General features: G+C 36.6%; 1 pseudogene; it reads right to left on the reverse strand.

Annotated features, from left to right (window-relative positions):
• LOC149156252 (putative pectin methyltransferase QUA3) overlaps positions 1 to 23963 on the reverse strand; it is a 114543-nt pseudogene that overhangs the window by 26645 nt on the left and 63935 nt on the right.

Genomic DNA, 23963 nt, shown 5'->3' on the forward strand with positions numbered 1-23963 from the left:
GCTTTGTTTCATAAAATATGGAAATGCAGCACCAATCCATGTCATACTTGGATCATGATATCTAGCAACAAGTAGATATGAAAGGCATCCAGCATAGTGAACTGCAAAATGAAATTATTGGTGTTAACTTACACAAACAAGCTTAAAACAGCATGTCCAAAAATAGTTGAGTTAGATATTCTTCTCTGGTCTTGAGAATCAAGTACTAATCTGGAGTCTTGAGAACAGGGCACTGAAATAATTGAGTTGGAAGCATTTTTTCTTGGAAAGTTTCGTGCCTCAAATCTCCCAAGTATTGGAAGAGTCAAAGTATTTGATACCAATGATTAAAATTTCATTTGAATAGCATTTCCTCTTTGTCCTAATTAACAATGTTGTTCTCATTCTGGAGGCGATAAAAAACTACCTGTGTATTTCTCAAAAGAAAACCCTCTTTCAAACTATATTGTTGTGTCTTCTCCAAATCAAAATCTTCTTTCAAACTAGATTTCTTAGCAGAATCAAGAAAAGATAGTAACATGTCTGAATTAAGAACAAATAATAGCTTTCCACTCAAAACTACCCATTCCTTTGAAGTCCAAGCTCAAAACTATTCAATCCTTTGAAGTCCAACAGAACATGGAAGATATGACCATAACCCCTTCCTCCCTCCAAGTTACTAAGAACACTGCCACAGGTGCCACAACTCATTAGAATCATAAGAAATAAGCACTTTATCTACCTCAAATCCAAAGGTATTTGATGGGAGCAAGCAAATACCCATCCTTGGGAGCAAGCTATCTAGTAGATGCAAATTTTGAACACAATGCATAACTTATATCCGATAGTATTTGAAGCATATCCTTAACAGAATGTAGTTCAGCAAATGCGATCTTCAATACGAACATGTTGCAAACTTGTCAAAAATATAGTACAGGGGGGCAAGATACAAGAATCTTCTTTAATCATGCAAATAAGCTACCATATTTACTGCACTTTATACTACTTGCAACTACACGACTTCCTTAGTTGACATGGTTGTATGAATTGGTTGCAAACTTTTCAATAACATAATACGGGGGGAAAAGAACCAAGACTCTTCTTTAATCATACAAATAAACTACCATATTTTCTGCACTTTATATTGTTTGCAATTACACGACTTCCATAGCTGACATGGTTTTCAGAGTTTCTTTCCTGAGAATCATCAATCCATATCAGATGCATTCACAATCAAAGCCCCTTGCGAATTTGGGTATAGAATTTGTGCCATCTACCCTTAAACCTAAACTTATGTGTTACCAAATATAAAAATATACGCATGAACTAACCCCTCAGGGATTCTTTTTCCAAGGAATACTTTGCAAGGAAACCTACTGGATGCTTGTCCACTTTGGTGGATAGTGTCCCTAGTGAGCCTTACCCAGGAGGAACTGAATAATATGCCTGTGGGCATGAAATTAGCTAAGTGCCTAGCAACATCTCCAACAACTAGTTCAATTAATCCCTGGCTTTCTATCAAAAAATCCTAATCTCCCAAGGATAAACCATTTGGGGTAGAAAAACTAAGCCATCAAACATCTCACTCACCATATTGTTTTTAGATATACAATGGATCCAATGATCCAATATAGCATCATCCATAATCATCCACTTAGCCTTCACTTCCTTTTCGTCATGAGTTGTCAACTGCTATAGATCTATAACCAGAGTCACAATATCCTTGAGATTACTCTCTTCTAGTACAAATGTAACCCTCACCTTTCACCATAATAAATTTGAGGCACCATCCAATCTGTCTTCACAACTGAGGCTAGCTGCAGAAACTCCCTAATCTAAAAAATAGTTTGAATTTCTTTTGATAGACTGATTGCTATTCCTTTCTCCATCCAATCTATCCTCACACCTAAGATTGTCTGCACAAACTCCCAAATCTAAAAAATAATTTGAATTCCCTGATTTCTATGCCTTTCTCCCTACATTGCAAATTCCTAAGAATCACAATCACATAAATAACTTTGATACCATGTTGAAATTGGATTGGGGAAATAGGCGGTCCAGTTTTGTTTTACTGTGGGTATTTTTTATAACCTCTTGACTACAAAATGGTTTTAAAATATGTTGCAATTCTTTCAATTGGCTAAAGAGAATGTTCACCATTCTTCATGTATATTGTAAGTAATTTAATTGCATTTTTTCACAATATGTATGAGCAGAGATAAGTATCTCCATTCCCTTTGTTATAGTTTTCTATAATAAATTAGGAAAATAAAACTCTATGCTCAATTATATTGAGATTTTTGTGTGATAATATAAAATTCCTATTAAGAGTACCAAGAAGACCGATGCATCCATATGAGTCCACCTATTTTGTACTCTATTCTCTAACATGAAATCTAGAATCGCTTCTCTATACATACTCGTTAAATACGTGTAACGGAATTTTCCCATTTTCCCTAAGATCATGAATTGCAATGTAGTAGAATTTGGTCATTTTTTCTAAGATCGTGAATTGCAATGTGGCACTTAAGGTGCAGGCATCAACAAACTGTTGATACAAAACCTCATGCCACTCTATGAGTCTAGTTAAGATTGTTAGCTGGAAACTCAAGTTGGATAACCATGCACATACTTATATATAAGCAATCAAGGATCTCGGATTTATAAATTAGTTTTAACTAGTTTAGATATTCATACCTTTGTAGATCCTCCAAATGCAGAATTGTGGGGGTGTAAGATATTGCAACCTTATGGATGGACGGGATTTGTCAAATCCTTTGGCCTAAGAAAATCAAATATAGTTTGAACTATTGAATTCTCCAATAGGTTTAGATCAGCCAGCCTTATCCCATAAAAATATCTGGATGCAGCCTAGGGCTCCTGTAGAAATCACTGGAACTTGATGGTTCATTCAATAAATCCTAATGAAAATAAACATGTGCATAAAATCTACTTCGTAATAAAATTGAAAGACTCTTTGCCTTATCATTTATTTTGAATGCAACATTGATTATGAGCATTATGAATTGTAATGTTGGGACTGCCCAAGAGTCTGGAATGTAGCAGGAGACAAGTTTACAGTAAAGAAATCAACTGACTTAGTTTTGTGATTTCAAAATAATGTATGTGCTACTAATGCCTGGGGTAAAACAAACAAGTCATTTGGAATGAGACATGTCATTTCTGTACTTCAAATTTTCCAATGTGACTAAAACATATAGTGAAACAAATGGTTGTTCCAAATTTATTTGTAAATGAAATGCAAACATTCTAATATTCATGCTTATTATGTAATGAATCATCTAACAAGAAGATACTAAGAGCATGAATAATCACTTTCCTTTAAAAAAAATTAGCTTGCCTACTCTGTTTTACCCTTATCTTTGTCTGCTAGTATGTCCTGCAAAATGAAACAAAATTTCAATGTTATTCTAGCGCCACATCGACATTTACAATTCTTTTTTGCAGTTCTCTATTTGAAGACACATTCGGCAAAAGAAATAAAGTGAACCACCTAAAAGTTCTGAAATTTTGGACTCTGTAATGTTCAGAAAGATACCTACCACAGCACCAGACACTAACACATAAAAATCTATGGGTGCTTCATTCATTAAAATGACATCTTCCTTTGGGGGAAGTAATTTTCCTTCATCTCTGAAACCTTCCAAGCATAGAGTGACTATTAGGCTATTTTTCCTCAAAGTTGTTGTACTAAAACCCACTAGCAAAGATAGAAAATAGGGTCTCTTACCATAATTGGACAATACTTACCAACTGGAAAATAAAATCATGTGACACTCCTTGGAAAAGTTGATATGTTTGTTGTGAATAGCTTTTGCTAGCTTCCATTACAATATCTGAAGATATTGGACAATCCTAACTCAGAAATTAATCAACAAACAACATGCAGAGTGGGAGACATAGATGGCAAGGTATTTTTTCAGGCACAAAATTGGACAATCATAGACCCCAGGAGAGAAATGGTAAGGTTAAAAGTCATGATGCAAAACTGAAACACCAGCTACATTGATCTAGAGTTTTGAAGTGTGGCACTGCAGGAAGAATTTGTGTCGAGGAGACATTCATGAAAAAATTGCAAGTGTTCTTGATATTGCAAGTGTTCTTGATATTGCAAGTTGAATGCCAAAATTGCAGTACTTCAGTTCTGATCTATGATAAGAATTGTGCCAAGAATCCATGATAGACACAATAGGAACCCACTCTAGCATGGCAATTAAACATGTGGTATTCAAGGTTGTGAAGAGTACTGTGATTGTAGAAAATGTATGGAAAATCGTGGAAAAATGGATAAAGAAGCTGGAGTGGGAAGGTGTTGCATGCATGTCTATTGACCTGCTAATAGGAGAAGAGAACAATTCATGTGCTATGGATTCCTAGAGTAGCTTGGAGGTGAGATTTTGAGGATAATTCTGCATAAAAGGGACACCAAGGAAGCTGGAATTGCAGAACTACCAAAGTAGTTAATATGAGGTTTTGATACTAACTGATATTAGTACATTCAACAACAATGCAAAATACTTACAAATGTGAAAAAAAGAAAGCGAGTTATAAAAGAATATCGTTGTAACTATGCATGATGTACACTCTATAATGTATTAGGTATCTATGAAAGCACAAAATTGGTGGATTGTGATCATCTTTGGCCAAGATTCTCAGGGTCACGAAATAAAAATTATAGAGTTAGGTGAGTGATCATTGTTGACCAAGTCGTACATGATATATTCACAATGAGGTGGGCGGGATACAAAATATAAAAATCCATTTCTATACATATTTGGTTTAAGTACATTGGGAATTAGTGACCAACTCTCATCAGTACCTCCTTCTCTTTCCATTCACGATTGCCTCCAACAATAAGTTAAACATAGTGGAGATTAAGTTAAAAAATAACGGCATATGTGTGTCATGGATGTTACTAAAAATTATCCATAACAAAACTTAACAACTTCTGGTTCAAAGGGCAGGAATTATTTAGTATCATTCAACTTAATTTAACTAACACTCAGAAGTGTGAATTGGCTGTAGCAACTCCATGCATTTTCAGAGTCATGGGGAGATGTTTTATGTTGATCAATTTTTCCTGTGACTGTAGTCATAAAGTTGGGGGAAAAATAGATACGGGAGTTGAAGGTACATCTTTTTCAAATGACTATGTATTAGCTGAAGGTACAGTAGCTAAATAGGGGAGATTGTGGAATCCATAAGAAACTCATAATATGCAAGCAATTGAAGGGCTATATTTGTAAAAAAAAATAGAAAACAACCATGCAGAAACAAATTGAACCATTTCACATCCTTCTCACAAACTCAAACTAAATAATTTTTAGACCCATGCCTTCTGTTAGCAGATACCACAATGAGACTTTTCAGAACATTAGATACCTCAGTGTCAGACAAGGGATGAACAAAGAGGAACCCCAGATAAAATGGGGACTTCTGATTTATTTTAAGTTTGATACATTATAGGTGCTAAATGCTTTTTCTAACCCTAGCGTCGTTTCTGATCCTAAAAGAATTCCACAATGTTCTGATTTCTATTGAGAGCTAAGAAAGTGTTAAAACATGGGTACAAACTCATAACGTTAAAGAGGAGTATACTCTAAATATACTATTTATCCCACGTGTCTATGTAGTCCTGTCAGTAAATCTAAAATAACTAATCTTACCATTGGTTTAGGAGCCTATAATACAATTGGATGGATATGAACTCAATTACATCTCAGAAAACATGGGAAGACAATCATATGGGTGGAAATGATAAACTTACATAAAGTTGAAAAAAGCGAATGCCTGGTCCAGTTGAAGCAACCTCCTCAACACTTGATGTAGCCCATGAAGAAAGTGTCTACAACAAATATGTCCAAGCCTCAATTTTTATCAACACAACAAACTATTTCAACATCCAAAATCATTATAATTTCTTAAATCCTCAATAGCTAGAAGGAAATTAAAACATTTAGAAGATCGATCCCACAAAGAGAAGACCGACGCCCAGACCATTATAGTTCCAGCAAATCTTGCAGTAGAATACTCCCCTGTAAAAGATGATGGATTCACTTTCAAAAAATATATGCATCAAAATAGGATGTTAACTGTAATACAATAATCTAATGCATACCTTCGGGATGAGCCATCTTTTGCATGGCAGTTGGAGCAATCATAATAGGCATTGATATCTTGAATCCCAACACAGTGGTACTCAGATCCACCTTTGTTACATCAACCAATATACAGGGACGGAACCTGATACATACAACATCAACCAAAATCTTTGTAATAATGTCAATTCCCCTGATGCTTGTAATGAAAGAGGTGCCATAATGTTCAAAAGTTTGGCCCAAGACAGGGTGACTAAAATTGAAAATTATAGCTATTCAATGTTTATCTAATCTGATTGCAGTCATAAAGTTGGTGAAAAAATAGATACGGGAGCTGAAGGTACATCTTTTTCAAATGACTATGTATTAGCTGAAGGTACAGTAGCTAAACAGGGGAGATTGTGGAATCCATAAGAAACTCATAATATGCAAGCAATTGAAGGGCTATCTTTGTAAAAAAAATAAAAAACAACCATGCAGAAACAAATTGAACCATTTCACATCCTGCTCACAAACTCAAACTAAACAATTTTTAGACCCGTGCCTTCTGTTAGTGGATATCACAATGAGACTTTTCAGAACATTAGATACCTCAGTGTCAAACAAAGGATGAACAAAGAGGAATCCCAGATAAAATGGAGACTTCTGAATTATTTTAAGTTTGATGCATTATAGGTGGTAAATGTTTTTTCTAACCCTAGCGTCACTTCTGATCCTAAAATAATTCCACAATGTTATGATTTTTATTGAGAGCTGAGAAAGTGTTAAAACATGGGTACAAACTCATAATGTTAAAGAGGAGTATACTCTGAATATAAGATTTATCCCACGTGTCTACCTAGTCCTGTCAACAAATCTAAAATAGAATGAATTTTCACTACCTATTTCTAATGTCAGACTCCCTCCGCCCAAGTCAAGGTGTGTCCACAGTCAGTGCAATTTCCTTAAAACCAGCCCTCTCCGCTCTTCTAACAAGTTGTGCAACAACATTCCTATTCTTGTAAACCTGCCAGCAATGACATCTAAATTTTAACACCACTCATACATCCACATTTAGTAAACCCAACGCAATATAACTGATCTTACCATTGGTTTAGGAGCCTATAATACAATTGGATGGATATGAACTCAGTTACATCTTAGAAAACATGGGAAGACAATCATATGGGTGGAAATGATAAACTTACATAAAGTTGAAAAAAGTGAATGCCTGGTCCAGTTGAAGCAACCTCTTCAACACTTGATGTAGCCCATGAAGAAAGCGTCTACAACAAATATGTCCAAGCCTCAATTTTTATCAACACAACAAACTATTTCAAAATCCAAAATCATTATAATTTCTTAAATCCTTAATAGCTAGAAGGAAATTAAAACATTCAGAAGATCGATCCCACAAAGAGAAGATCGATGCCCAAACATTAAACACTGATGTCAATTTCTTAAACATGAGAGAAGGCATCTTGTAAGCAATTAAATAATATAAGGTGCAATAGAAGTATAGTTTGGACCTTAAAGATACTCACATTTGCAAAAGCCCTGCTCAACTTCTGTAGCAAGTTAACAAGTGCATGACTTTGAACAAGCTGCTTTCCAACACTATAAAAACCTTTGGTGGATGTTGTTACAGTCACCAACTTTCCATTGCAAAGCTTCACCTCAAGGGAAATGGCATGAGAAATATAAGAAATCTACAGAAGAAACAATTCAGTTCCTAGCCATTATGGAGGTGAAGCTCAAAATTAGTGCAGGATTGGATAAGAAGTGCTCACGTCTATAGAAATTTGCAAAAGCCCTGCTCAACTGCTGTAGCAAGTTGACAAGTGCATGACTTTGAACAAGCTGCTTTCCAACACTATAAAAACCTTTGGTGGATGCTGTTATAGTCACCAACTTTCCATTGCAAAGCTTCACCTGTATATCAAGGGAAATGGCATGACAAATATAAGAGATCTACAGAAGAAACAATTCAGTTCCTAGCCATTATGGAGGTGAAGCTCAAAATTAGTGCAGGATTGGATAAGAAGCGCTCATGTCTATAGAAAAAAAATCTCCAGGACGTTTGTCTTCAACAGATTGCCTTGTGGACTTCCTTATGACTGTACATCCCAATGTCATTAGTCACTAAAATACTATTCGTAATTCACTTTTTTTTCCCTTCAAAGTTCTAACTCATAAGCTCCAAAGAAAATCAACAAATTAAATTTGGCAATGTGCACATTGTTTGCCATGCTTCACAGTTAAAAATTTTCTGGAATCTTTGCATGACAATCAAATAAAGAACCACAGTTTGATGGCTTGAAGAGTACATGGAAAATCTTTCAACATCATATCCATATTTGTATGGGATATATGCATTCTCGTAATATTTCTATTATACACAAGATTGAAAACTACTACTTTCAAATTATAAAAAATTGCAGGGAACGGTATACTAACATTGGATAGGAGGCAAGAGATGTGAGAACGAGAAGAATTCATAGAACTGGCCAAGTTTAGAGGGAGGACACATTCTTTTCATATCCCCTTTAGCTGTGGCCTCTTTGGCAGCAACCATAGCTGTAATGGCCTCAGATTTCCCCTCTTTCGAGGATTTCTTTCTTCCTTCACCCTTAGAAGAATGTTGGTTTGAGTTCTCCTCTCCATCATTTTATTTTTCAAGTAGGGTCATACCACATGATATCTTGAACAAAACTAGTCAATTGCAATCCACCAGCCTGTCAAACAATCCCATTATTTAATGAGCTTCTGAAATACTAATTTTCTTACCTCATGGGATAAAGAATAGTTGGTTAGATGGCATGTCTCCACATTCACAGCTAATAATTGGCATAAATCAAGAATATGGTTTGTGGAAATTCCCTGTTTCCGTAAAAAAAACATATATTAAAATCTACTGTCGAACCAAACATAACTATCCATAGGTCTGGATGCTGCAAGATTGGATTATATTCATCATAATTCTTAAAGCTGGATCGAACATCTATGACAAGACTTATGTTACCACCTACCGTCATAAGCACTGGATAATATTTTTTATGAGATAGAGTACCTTTAAAATAACTTGAGAATCATCTAGAGTGTTCACTGTGACGTCTAGCACAGTAGGCAGGACTGAAAGCAACAAACGATACCATATAGTCATTGATTTCCACCATAACAATTTCTTATTTTTAAAAGCAAACAGAGACCTCATATTTTTATTGATATAAAAGTATTAAGATCAAATGAACTTGTGAATAGCCAAGAAGCTGCCCACAGCTGGTCTTTGCCTTTTCAACCAATTAATCACATCGATACCAGAGAGAACAACCACCGAAATGCAATGATAGGGCATCGGAGAGTAACCACAACACGGCCCATGCGATGCCACAGCCAAAATAATTGGAAAATAGGAAATCAAAGCAGACATATACTCTGAGACAAACTAAAATGGAAATACATACCCTGATGCCGAGCAACCATTCTATAACAGATCGCAATTCCTGTAGCCATCCCGTGACAAACCGAAGTCCAGAAGTGGACCTATGACAGTCCAAGGCATCTAGTGGTGATAATCCAAGCCCTTTTAAGGCTGACTGAGACCTCTTGGAATCATCTCATGGGTCCTGTAGCAGACTGGGTATGTTCTGAGGGTCAGAATATCATTTGCTACCTTATGATTGATATGAAGGGTTTCCTTAAGTCGATTTCCACAGATCCAAGGTCCTGGAATATAGTATCACCGAGCGAGGGCAAGTGCAAGGTCTCCACATGGAGAAGCACCTGGAAGTAGCGTAGCGTCGAGCGAGGGCAAGCATCGATCTACTGGGTCGCATCATATACCGATCTAATCAATTGGATGGGTAAGATTATTTTCATCGTCTAACACTTAAATCAAAGGCTCAAAAATGTACACGTAACCCAAGAGGAAAGTTGATTTCAAAGGGAAATGCCTTACGGCGTCACTATAAATTTCTCTTTGCGATTGGACTCTGGCTCAGTGTCATAAACTTCTGTACTCCAGCGATCAATGACCTTAGGAGTATCTTGGACAACAACAGTTCCTTCAGGCTAGAGAATTCTATCCATTTCAATCATCAAATCAACAAGACTACATCTGTAAGCATAAAATCCAAAACCAATGAGTAAGTAACACATGAACTTTAACATGGAACTAAAAATGATGATTGAAGAATGCCTATCAAAGAGGAGGAGATATATCATTCTTTAGACCAAGGTTCATGAATATAAATAATATAAAGTTATAGGTTCAAGAATCTGAAGAAAACCCAAAAGACAAATGGAGGATCAGAAAGGCACCTGTTTCCACCTCTACTCAGATCTCTTATTAGAGATTCAATGCCAATTGCATGAATAAAATCATATGTTCAAGGGTAAGAAGAGAAGGCCTCACACCTGCCAAATCACATTTCTAGTCATAGAATATTCAATGATATTGCCATAATCACCATCCTATTAAACTTGTGCCCAGAGTCCCCTGATATCTCTAGAAAATAGTTAAATATCATGTAAATCTGAAGATGCCCTAGTTCCCGAAGCACCTTGATAACTAGAGAGAATTCACCATAATGCAAGTACATACTATTCAAATTGTATAGACGTGTTCTTGCTTGCACTCTCCCATCAAAAGATGAAGCAAACAAAGGAAATCCATGGGCAGCAAATATTCCCATCTTATGGTACTTGAGATGTTGTTCCAAGAGCCAACCAAACTTAACTAGAACCTTGATTTGAAATTGAACTCAACGTCCAAGGAAGGCAATTGGAAAATCATAAATCAAAGATGCAGTGTTGTAGGAATTTTAAGTACGCGAATTCTGTAGATCATAGCAATATAGTTCAAACACTTAACAAAACTCTCAAGGAATATAAACTTACCAATCATGATAAACAAGGCCTCTATCATAAATCACAGCAAGAGTATTTCTTGTATAAGTAGGAACAACGTTCATGATCCAGACAGGATCTGCAATAAGTGCTGCTGCAATGCCACCAAAACCTACACTCATATCCATAACATTGCGTACACTTGAGGATCCTAACTTCAGATTCAGCACATTCTTATAGTATGTCACTCTCCTTTGCCATCTTCGTGTATAAGCTTTAAATATATCCAGAAAATTCTTTATGTCTACAACATGCTGAGGAGGTTTGTTCAACCGGCTTGTCCACTTTGGAAGCTCGAGTAAACAGTTCTCTTTCTCTTTCAATGGTGGAAACTAGCTAATACACTCTTTCAATGGTACATACTTGTAAGCGGATTGAAAGAGAATGTTAGCCAGGAGATCAAAGCTCCAAGTTGGTGATATACATTTTTACATCAAAAAACACAATTTCAACTGCTAGATGGAATAAATTACCATTCCAAGTTGGGATCATCATGTTCGTCACATAAATTAGGTCCAGTTACACTCTTCAACGCAAAGCACGAGTTGTTGGAAGGTTTCTTCCAAATTGCAGTGTTGCCATCAATAATAACCAACTCGTAACATAATGTGTGCGCTAAATTCTGCAGGTCAGCCCATTCTTTCTCTTGTTTAGGCCACTGCATGGGAGGTCCAGAGATGACAAAGTAGCCTCCTGATCGCAAAAAATGGTCCATCTCGATCATGTAAGATCCATCTGTTTGACAGAGTATTCCTTCAATAAATATGCCTTTTGTAATTTTTGCAGCATAGTGTGCAAGTATAGTGCTTTTAACTTTTTGTTTTCTTTGAGGTGAAAAATTAGATATCATCAATGGTGTAAATTCAAAACGAAATATCACTCAACAGCAATATCTTCTCACTAGGTTAGAGATGGAGAAAGATTACTGTAAGCAGTGAAGGGTACCAAACATCGGGAACAATGAATCAGGTCAAATACATGAGCAGGGAAGGGCAGTCTGTGGGTTCCAAGCATTGCTAGAAATGTAGGTATGCCCCTTTCCAATGCAAACTGTATCTGTGACTTGTGTGAATCCAGGGGAGCAAAAGACATGGTTAATATATCTTCCTTAAGCATGTATCCTCCAAAGCTGGCAACCTGCATTTAGGGAGTCAAGATTCAATATTAATCGATCAATCAATCAATCAATTGTGATATTCCCTTTGGTAATGGGTCGTGGCTCTACTAGTACATTTACAAATTAGATTGCAAAGGTTCTTCAAAAACAATACATTAAGGAGAAGAGAAAGGGAGAAAGTTCAAACCCCACAGCCAACATCCAAAGCTGTCCTGATGGTTCCACCACTTATAGGTAAATATTGTTTCAGCTTCTGAATGTATTGTATTGCTCCATCGGGAAACATGGTGCCACCACCTGGAAATATGAAGTAAGGTCCTTCTGCCTTCATCCAGCCTTGATGCCCTTTCCGATCTGCAATCTTGTTATGGGGCATATTGCTATGCCATATCTACCATGCAGGTTTAATCAAACAGCAAGATTTAATAACAGATTTTAAATTAATCTATTTTGCAGTACCCAAGATTGAGTCAAGTCTTTGATGCATGATTTTTGGTAGACAGCAAATTGACATCGGGAGATTCCTCGAGCCAATTCGAAGCTAATAGTAATATTATAGAAAGAAAATTGGTTTTCTTCCGTTCAATAAGCACATAGAGATTTATCAATAGATTAACAGTCTTTCCCCTGCCTACCCAAGAAAGTAGTTATATCTAATTATGGAACCCAAATGCCACTGAATGTCTATAGAATCTAGAACCAAGAACAAGCTATTTCAAATTACCAATCTGGCATCCAGCATTTTGCAATTTCTAAAATGTAATTCCTAAAATCATAATGCTCTTTCTCACAACTTTAAAATTCAACTGGAAACCAACATTAAAGAAAACAGATGTTTGCCATTAGAAAAGTGAGAAAGACCTTGTGGAGACTTTCAGGCCATGGCAGAGGAATTTTGTAGTCGAGAGGTGGTGGAATGAGGCAGAGGAGATTTTGATCTTGAGGAGGGCAGTGCCTCTCTCTGTAAACATTTCTTTCTCTGGTGAAATGGCTACTCCGTCGTGGATCTTCGCAAGGACAGTGATCAACAGATTCCATGGGGCAGGCCTCCACTGCTGCCTCCCGTGATTCAACCACTCTGTGAAAGCGTTCTCTGTGCTGGGGATCTCCATCTCTATCCCTTCCCTCGCTCAGCACCAATGCTTGTCTCCCCGATGCAGCTAACAAATCTCCCAGTGGAGTAAATACGCAAAGGAAAAATACGAAGACCGGCAAGAACAACAAGCCTGAAACCAAATCGAGAGCGAGGGCAAGTGCAAGGTATCCACATGGAGAAGCACCTGGAAGTAGCGTAGCATCGAGCGAGGGCAAGCATCGATCCGTTGGGTCGCATCGTATACTGGTCTAATCAATTGGATGGGTAAGATTATTTTCATCGTCTAACACTTAAATCAAAGGCTCATAAATGTACACGTAACCCAAGAGGAAAGTTGATTTCAAAGGGAAACACCTTACGGCATAAAAATCAAAGGCTCAGAAATGTACACGTAACCCAAGAGGAAAGTTGATTTCAAAGGGAAATGCCTTACGGCGTAAATATAAAACTTATAACATTCAGTTATACTGATCATTATTGATAACCTAGTTTTTTTTTACTCATGCTATTTTCTTGATCATTTCTTCATCAACTAAAAGGAATGTTATACTTCGTTCATTTGCAATGTTTCGCTGAGAAGCTTGATTTTTTTCATCCTTTTCATGCTCCACCTACAAATATACAAATCAAATATTATGAATATATCAAAAGTTTTAAATTATAATATACATGATTTTCTAAATAAAAAATAGGATCATAAAAACAAATGATTCATATGAAATATGCATTCTTGCAAGACCATGCTTCATGTTCCTCGCATGGCTTCACTTCATATTTTCTTTCCTAAGAGTTTTAAATGTCATGAAAATGTATAGATATAATTAAAGGTTTCATGTTTTTCTATTGATTACATAATAGAGTAGTTAAACAAAGAAACTACATAAAAATGTTCAATCAACCCTTGATACGACAATATATATTGGTAACCCATGCATAGTCCAATGTTAATCAAATGTTTAGATGGCTCTTTTGTGTGTTACCAATTGGTATAATACATTCTTCGATGACTATAAATTAAATAAAATATAAGGGTGGTCACATGATGCCGATGGTTGAAAAAGTGGAAATGGGGTGCATAGAAGCATGCATACACACACAAACTTTCTCATTTTCTCAAAAACACATTTGTTCATCATCCTCTAAACCCGATGCTCCTTAAACCACCACACAAGTTGTTGACATAATTCCAAGTTGATGTTTTCAATAATGCATGCACGTTAGTCAGATCATGTGTGTGTTCTTCAACATGTGCATGCTCCTAATCATGAGCATTCTCCTTTGTAGTTTTATTTAAAATTTCTATGGTCATTTATTGTTACCTAAAAAAACTCTTAGGTTGATGAATAACTCTACTTGTCTCTTCTTCATAAAGGTAATCTATATATTGATACAAGAGGATGAATTTTTGTTTCATCTTCCAAGGTCCCAATGACAATTCATATCAATCTATGACTCTTCAAATATATTTACAATACTATTAATAATATTTATACATTTTCAAAATTTCCTTTTTAAGCTTGGTGAAGATGTCCATAATTTTCTAATTTGTGGTACAATTTCTTTCATAGTTTTGGCCTCTACATGATATTGATTAGGATGGTACTTTGTATTTATGTGCTTGGTTAGATCATGGAATATAGGATTCTGTTGTAATAGATACAACCACCCTCCAAAATTTTTCCTTCTCTTTGTTTTAGAGCCTCCCTCCTCAAAATCCTAACAGCATGTCTTGCCTTGCTCAGGTACTTGTGTTTTCATTTGAAGTCATCTTTCGCTTTGCAGCTTGTGTTCGCTAACTTATTTTTCTGATCAACCATAAACTGACCCAATGACTTGGTTCACATCTAGTTTTTGCGTTGTATTAGCAAACTATGCAATCCTAGAGGGAAATATGCCTTGCTCTGAGGAATTGCACAAAGTAGCTCGACAATTAGCCCTTCTCTCCAGAAATGCAGAAAGCAGTCTGACAGATAGCCTTGCTCAGAAAAATTGCGCAGAACATCAATACAATGGTCTTTGGCTCAGGAATTGCCAGACCAAGCAAACAACTTGTCTTCAATAGGAAAATTGCATAGAGCATGAGAGGCAGCCATAGCCACTCAACCCACGAATTGCATAGAAGCATCCCTTAAGCTATTGTCCGATGCATGTGCTAACAAGTTTCCCGGTTCCCTCTAGTGCTGTGAAATCGTTCCATGCATGCATGATAGCCATTCTCGAAAAAGAAAAAACCTTAAAAATATGGATCTATTTTTATCACTGGGAGTTACATGCAAGTTGATTTTAGAAACTTTCTGCCAAGTGTCACCTTTTCCCAGAATCTACCAAATTTATTTAGTGGATGCCCCAGAGATCATTCTACACATTCCATCTTGGATCTCTAGAGTTGCCAAGGCATATAGGAACCTCTGGCACCATCAACGCAACTTCTCCTGGTAAGTTTTCTTTTCAAGTCTCTTGCTTCTTTTTCTGTCACTTTTATTTCCCTGGCTTGTGTGAGTGTTGTTTTGTATGTTTTATTTAATGTCCACTCATGTTTTTTTTTTTTTTTTTAACTTGTAGAAGTGTTATTTCAAGTTCTGAATTTTCTTTCTTAAGCGTCGTATGCATAACATTGTTTGTGCACTAACAGTTTCCGATGCGATGACCCTCTCCACTAGCTTTGTTGTTCATCCATTTGACTGATTCCTACATTAGTTTTAATTGCATACAATATTATTCACTCCTTTCTTCACCATCCTTCACTCATGCATTCATATCTACTCATTTTCAAGTTTCCCCTGGGCAGACCTGCATTGCCTTAGCTTAGATCTTGCTTTCCCGGGCATGCTCTGTGCATGCCTAAACTCGAGGCTCTACCTTGGCTCGAGGAATTGTGCATAGGCTACTTGTCACTGGCCTCCAGCTGTGCTCTGCGCATTTCTCGGAGAAACTGCCTAGTATTTCCCATTGGGATTACGCAATGTGCAGTCCTAGCCAACAGTCAAGCTAGACTGAACTACACATTGCATAATTCCAATTCAAAGTCAACCGAATTAGATTGCGCTCTGCAGTTCCAGTCAGCAACATGTCTCACTGGAAGTTGAGACTACACAATGCACAGTTCCAAGTGATAGTCTGCCGGCCTTGAGAGTCACTACTACACAATCTTGCCCATCAAACACCCATCTTGTTGTGTGATGATCCCTGAAGTGCTTTTTTTTTTTTTAACTGCAATTTTCTTATCGTGAGTGTCCGCTCTGTCTCCAAGTACATCAGTTGTTGAGTAGTCTCTCACCAATACAGACATCATGGTTTCTGAGAGAGATGGATCAAAAGACACTATAGAAAGTAGCACTGGAGATGTGGTTGAACAGGTGCCAATGAACTTTCCCATCTATGCAGACATGTAGTTGTTTGTAGATAAGGACATGAAGATCACTTGGAAAAAAACAAGGACATATTTGTAGGCAATTTCAAGGAATATTTGGAATATCTACAAGCCTATGTCAAGATTCATAAGTTAGGCTTGTACAAGGTTTCATGCAGGTACCTCGCTTCCCATGCGCGGATACCATTCACTGGGTTGTCTCACATACCAATCTCGAGATGATGAAATTTAGTAGCACCAGTGTGACACAAAGTTCCACCTTCAGAATAGAAAAATATCATTAGATCTATCACTTTCTGCATCCGGTGAACTACATGGATGCACTCTTTTTGAATCCCAACAACAATGTAAAATCTAGAGATTTCATGAAGCATGGATAAAAGATCCATCAAAATTTAGGACGACACCCAACCTGGTCTACAAGACAAAGTCACTCAGGAAGGCTTACCAACACCTGGTTGTCTTTTCACGTTGCTTGTATGGCTAAGAGAGAACGGAGACCTTCCCGCAGAGTTGAGTTGTTATGATACATACATTGGAAAATGAAGGAAGGCCTTTCACCTGGTCAGACATGTTGTCTCTTCAACTGAAAGTGCATGTGTCAAATGCTCGGAATCCACCTAAGGATGGAAAAATAAGATTCTATATGTCCATGTACCTTCTTGATGCAATATGAGCTCAATAGCAATTCCCTAGCATGGGTTGGACATGGACACCATCAAAGAAAGTTGTGAATGTTTATTGCAAGTTTCTCTCTGAATGCAGCTACTAAGGAGTCATGACGAGGCTGTCTGACCACTTCATCGCCCCTCTATAAAGGATGATATTTGAGAAGGAACCACCTTGCATGTCCTAGGAAGCGATGCAGGCATTGTTCAACATTGTAGATTAGTATCCCTCACACCTTCATCAAGATGTTTGGCACGGAGAACCCTCTACATGAGCTACCGAGGTTTGCCACAGAAAAGTTGGTCATGCAAGAGGTTGCATACCACATCTCCACTAGGTTGCTAGCAACATTCCACAAGAGGAAGAAGGCACCATGCCCTACTCTTCCTTTGTGTTTTGGGTTGTACGAGATCCATACCTTGAAAGATGCAGATGTCAAAACCAAGGACTTGAAGTTCAGATTCAACACCAAGAGTTTCATTTTGTAAGATCCTCACTACATATGTAAGAACCATTGTGTGAAGGTCTACCTCCCATGGATCCACGGGGCATGTCATTGGCTAGAGGAAGATCCTTGGAGGTATTGCTATAATTCATCTTGACTCAATGAACCGGTCAACATGGTTGTAGAATGGAAAGTTGCACTACAAGCAGCAGCACCACACGAAGAAATGACAACAATAGTAGTGAGAAGAAATTTGGAACAAGACAAAGGCAAGATAAATATTTCCAAGAGCATAGAGACCGAGCAAAGCTAAAAGTTCAAAGAAGATCCACTTCTTGAGAGAATAGATTTGGAGATAGATGCAAAGAGGTGAAAATGCGAAAGGAAAGTAGCACAAAGAAAGAGGGATAAGCAAATATTGGTAGAAGCAGAGAGAAAGTTGCAGGAAACAGAGAAGAGGATGGAAGAAGAATAAGAGCCCAGGAGGAGAGAAAGGAGAGAAAGGCTGAAAAAGGAGTAGGAAAAGGGAAATGGTGCACTAATAGAGTAAAATGCATAGATACAAGTTGAGATAGCAGAGCAACCAATAGATGAAGAAGAGGGTGAGTAGGTGGAGGTTTGGGAACTTACTCAACGGGTTGAGCGGTTGGTTTAGGCAAAAAACATGGAGACAAAATAGGAGCTATAAGACCAAGACATTGATCTCATGCTGAGGGCATCCAACGTTGTACTATAGTCTCTGCCACCTCTAGAATCAAAACCATTCCCGAACGAGAAAGGAGAAGTTGTTCTCCTTGATGCTGATTTGGAGACGAATGTGTACAATCTGGTATTTGACGAGACACAACATAGGATTGTACAGGAATGAAGAAAGAAACTCTTGAATGATCATACATCACCTGTGAACACAGAAGAAAGGGTGATTATACTAGATATTAGAAGGCACCCAGTCTCCATGGTCGAGGCTTCTAAGGCTTATGCAGAAGCAAGAAGTTCAACAGTCAAGTTCTTGATAACAGAGAATGATCGAGTGGTGAACGACCTGCAAGAGACCAGGTAGAGAATAGAGCAGTGTGTGGGATCTGCCATGACTGAGATGAAGAAAGCAATAATGTCAGAGATATCAACTTTGGAGGCCACCATGCAGAAAATGTATAGAAAATTTCAGACTGTTCACAAAGTGGTTGTCCATCTATACAGTTTTCAGCAGTAGTGCGTGCAGACGACCCAAACTCTCAGAGACATTCACACTGTTATTTTACACATGCAAGAATAGACAATGAGGTATAAGGGAACCACACTTTACTTGCACAAGAGGACGAAGCTAGAGTGATCTGAATTTAAATAAGAATGCAAAAAATTACATATATAACCATAAATACAAAGATGTAGTAGAAATAACCCTTCATTTCATTAATATCAAATAGTGAAATATGCTTACAAACATAATGGAAATAAGACTAGCTTGAGCAATGGTAGCTCATCTCTGAGAATAGATGTGGTGGCTACATGCCTATAAACTGTGCTACAATGAGGCTCAAGGGTCTATTTATTATTGAAAAACATGATTAAACCCTAAACAACCAAAACCCTAACCCTAGGAGATGTAACACCAAGAGTTTGTTGGCCCCGTTGGGGTTAGTTAGGCAGCCAACTTCCTAGGGTAATAACTTGGTCATATTATCTCCATTTGGCATGTACAATACCTTGATGGAAAGGTGTCTTTGAGTAGTACAAGTTCTTCTGCAAGCCCCTACAGACACCCACGCACTAGTAGCGGACCTCAAAAAAACGTCGTTTAGGGGGTCAAAACTGCTCCGGAAGTTTAGGACCTAAAAAACTATTAAAAATACTAAATGCTAAAATAAACAAGGATATAAAATAAATTTTCTAGAGATCTAGGTGGGATAGGTGGGTGGGCACCAATATCCACCAAGATCATAGACGCTGAGCTAGACAAAGCACAAATTCATATGTTGATCTGGAACTACGAGCAACTCCCTCCCCTCATGAATAAAATTCAGGTTTCCTATGCATGGTTGTTCAGGAGTATGGATGTCATAGTGTGAGCGCACAAGATCCCTTCCAATGAAACCCTCACCTCGGCCATGAGGAAGAACCAAGTCAAGTTGGATGTCAACAGGTACATAGACCATCTGATGCACATATCCACCAATGATGACTTATAACCCAACATAGAGAGCATGAAAAGGTACATCAGTGGTCTAGCCACACTCAAGAAAATGTTTTTCATGCTTTGGGATGAGCTCGAGAGAGGTTTCAGAACCATATACCCGAAATCCATGGAGGCAAGAGTCGACTTCGACAAAGATGTCATCAAATAGTACAGGGACACAATAACGCATTAACAAGCTTGGTATTAGTTTGCCACCAAAGATCACACCGAGGAGGTTACCGAGTTGGTCTTTCCCCAAGATCCTGAGTGATGTTGTTTGTATTGTCAGGCTAACTCGAGCCTATTTTTGTCCCACATGGGTATATGTGGAAATTTTATTATCGTAAACATATTGTAAGTGAATTTCCAAGTGTCAATAGTGGAATGTGAACAATCAATGTTGTAATGTGAAGAGTCATGAAGGTAGTCTAAGATTCAAAGGGGAATGTGAAGGGTCACCCCACCCTATGCTATATATAGAACCTCATAACTCATAGTACAACCTTTTGGCAGCCAAGATTTTGGCCAAGCATTGCTTAGAGAAGGCTTGGAGAGTATTGTGACGAGCCTTGGCTTCTCCATGGTGCAGAGTGAGTACATCTCGTTGGAGGAGCAGGCGGTGTTGACTGTAATGTTCCACTATTGGGGCTAGTGGTTATCAATGGTGTATGTATGGATGGAAAATTCACTTAATAATATATATCAGATCCAACATGTCTTCATGCATATATTTTTATTGTAGTTGGACTATTCTAGTTTCTTTAGCAATGTATGTTATTTATCTTATGCATTTGTGTATGAAATATTTTATATATGATTGTATGAATTGTGTTGAAGTCGTGTTGTTGGTTTAACCCATCACCTTGGATTGTGGAATATTCTGCTTTCCATCTCGTGATGTCATTCAACTCATGTGTTCCTTTCAGGATCTGTACTATTACACTTCTAAGGGACACACTTCCTTTTCCCCTTCGTGTGTTAGAACCCCCATGCATCTCACTTTACTCACTGCAAGGTCACATACTTGCTTTCGACAAATATATCACACTTACCTCTGCACACCTTCGCAGTCAAGGCACAACCTTACTACCCACTAATGAGACTCCTACTCTAAATGGTCTGAGGTTTAGTTGGGACTTCTTATCGGATAGATCCCCTAACATGTTGGCGGGTCTAGCACTGTCAACATATTCGTGATCAACTTGATTTCAAAAAGGTTTTTGACAAGAAAATGAGTAGGATTCGCTTGTTTTTTCTCCAAACCTTCAAATATTTTATCAAGCCACATAATTTCCTTTTTTCCTTCTTTATTGCCACACATTCTTCCTTTATTATATAATTTTCTAGAAGAGATTGTATCTATCACCTTAAGGAGACAACTATTGATCCATTACCTAGATTAAATCATTATATTATTTTTCATATATCTTAATGCTTTCAAAGTGGAATAATCAAAGGAATCAATTTACAATGCCATTTTCACTAGTGAGTCGAAATTTTGAGAATTGGTGTCTAAAACCTTTTGGAGGAAGTTTGAGGCATTAAACAAAAAAATTTGTGTTCCAAAAACTCTCGCCTTCAATAGACCACATAACCTTGTTCTACACTCAAAAATGTTTCCAAAGGTGCAAGAAAGATGTCAGATGGAGTTTGTATATAGAAGTTATGCCACATGGAAACTGCCTTTCATGTTTTGTCCTCGTGATTCAAGAAAATGTCACATCATTCTCATAATTCATGGAAAATTGGCTAGACACATATATATTATGAATAAGACTCCATAAGGTTCAAAGTTGTAACTTTAGTTGAGAGTTTATGTTCATTTAGTTGAGAGTTGGCAAGGAAATGAAGAAAAGGTGAGCGTAATGTCATGTTCAGATTCAAGTCCATCATTCCTGAAAGCTCAACAATAAACTATCCGTACAAGAAATTTCAAAGTTTTGTGGATAGAAGGTTATATGGTAGTTGTTTTCCATTGGTTAAAAGTTATATTTTCATAAAGTAAAGAAATAAATTAATAATTTACGATTTAAAGGTATGCAAGTTTATTTTCTTAGAAATATTTATGAATATTTTTTAAGATTGATAGAGTAAAAGCCAATATATATTTATTAATGATTATTTTAATTGATTAAAATTTTTGAAATAATAATTACATAGGAATGATATTTATTAATAAAATTTGTGTTTTTTATTAAAATAATTTATTTTTATTCATCAATTAAATTAATTAAATTGTAATAAAATTATTATTAGCTAGTATGGATATTTAAATGATTGATGGTTATTTTTTAGTGCTTCTTTTAGACAGTTATTTATGGCAAATGTTGAATAAATTAATTATTTATAAATAAAAAATAAATCACTTGAACACTAATTATCAACCCCATGAACGTCTTTCTATTTGAAGGCAATCTGTAAAATATATGCAAGCAGCTTTCAACAACTAACATTGGTTCTACATTATTGGGTTCTACACTGTCAAGCTCATCGAAAAGAAATAAAATGTAATATTTGAAAAACAATATTAGATTTAAAAACCAAAAAGTAAATGAGAGGAAAAGAATTATGTTAATCATCATGTTTGAATCAATACTAAATTAAACCACACATTTTTGAATTGCAAATTTAACCTATTGCACCCAACAGAATTCAAATGATAATCTAGGGCAACAAATTAAATCGAATCTAGAAATTGCGGGAAATAACAAATGTCGAAAATGTAGTAGCCAACAAATTACTTAAAAAAAAAGAAGAAATTTACTTTAAGGAATAGCAATTAAAATTCAAATAAATAAGAACACAACTAAACTACTTTAGATGTTCAAGGTAGCACCTCGTCCAAGGTAGTGGTTCCAACTGCCCAAGAGTTAGTTATGCCTTGAAAAAATAGTTATAATCAAATTACAAGTAGAAATTTATGAAATTCCACTGATAGCTTCTTTCATTAAAAATTATAAATAGATACAATACAACTCTAAGCTCTGCCTTTAATTCAATTATTTTCCATCCCCCTCTCTTTGATCTTTGTTTTCATTTAAATACAAACAGAGCTAAGATAAACTACAACTAAATTGGTTACAAAATTATTTCCATTACAAATTTGGATTGTCACAAACAAATTGATCAGCAAGATCAAATTTGAAATATCTCTCCATCATGATTCAGATGGAACAAGTCGAATATGGTAGTGCAATTAGGAGAATTAGGAAAACAGCCACGACAACAAACATGGGAAAATCGCCTTCAAAGAACCTTGTGCTTCTCACAATCTAGACCGAATTTTGGAGAACAAATCGGAAAACTAATTTGGTCTGTTCTACACAAAACCCATGTCTCGGATTTTCAAGATTCATCTTCAGTTGTCCAAAACGTCCAATGCAAAATTATCATTTTTTATCCCAACGAATTTCTGAGTTGGAATATTTGATTATGAGTTGGAGATCAAATTTTCAATCTAGAAGAGATATTGGATGCTAAAATGGTGAGTGATGTTATAAAAAATTAATAAACCATCATTGGAAAAAACTTGCATAATAGTCATCAATTTATTAAAAATAAAGGAGAACACGCATTACTTATCCACAAGAGCATAACTAATTATGAAATGGAATTAAATGATAAGTTATGATATATGGGATGATAAATAATGGTAGAAATGGATGAAATATGTGTCGATAAGTGGTAATAATAATGAAAAGTTAGTGACCCAACAATAATTGTTACGGGATGAGGCTTGTTCCATTTTTTTAGGCAAATTATCTCAAGGGTTAGTAGGAATGTTAGACCAACCCACAATCCCTCCCAAACTCCTCTTCATTCACATCCTTTTCAAAGCTCAGCTCGAGGAAATTGAGATTATGGTCACTTAGAGAAACTATTTCTTGGACCATTTTGGAAAATGAAATTTCAAGGGCATTTCTTGGCCAAAAGCAATGCAATATCCAGACTATGAGGTTAGATCCAACAAGATTTCAAACTATGTTCATTATATGCAGAATAATGCTATGATGTACAAGTTTATTTGATTGTGGCTCCTTGAAAAGTCATTAATCAATCGGATCCAAAATTAATGGAACATCAAGGGACAAAAAGAATTTTAGGT

This window comes from Pinus tabuliformis, chromosome 9, assembly GCF_031772625.1.
Source record: "Pinus tabuliformis cultivar Carrire ecotype Pingquan chromosome 9, CPIR1, whole genome shotgun sequence".
NCBI lineage: Eukaryota > Viridiplantae > Streptophyta > Pinopsida > Pinales > Pinaceae > Pinus > Pinus tabuliformis.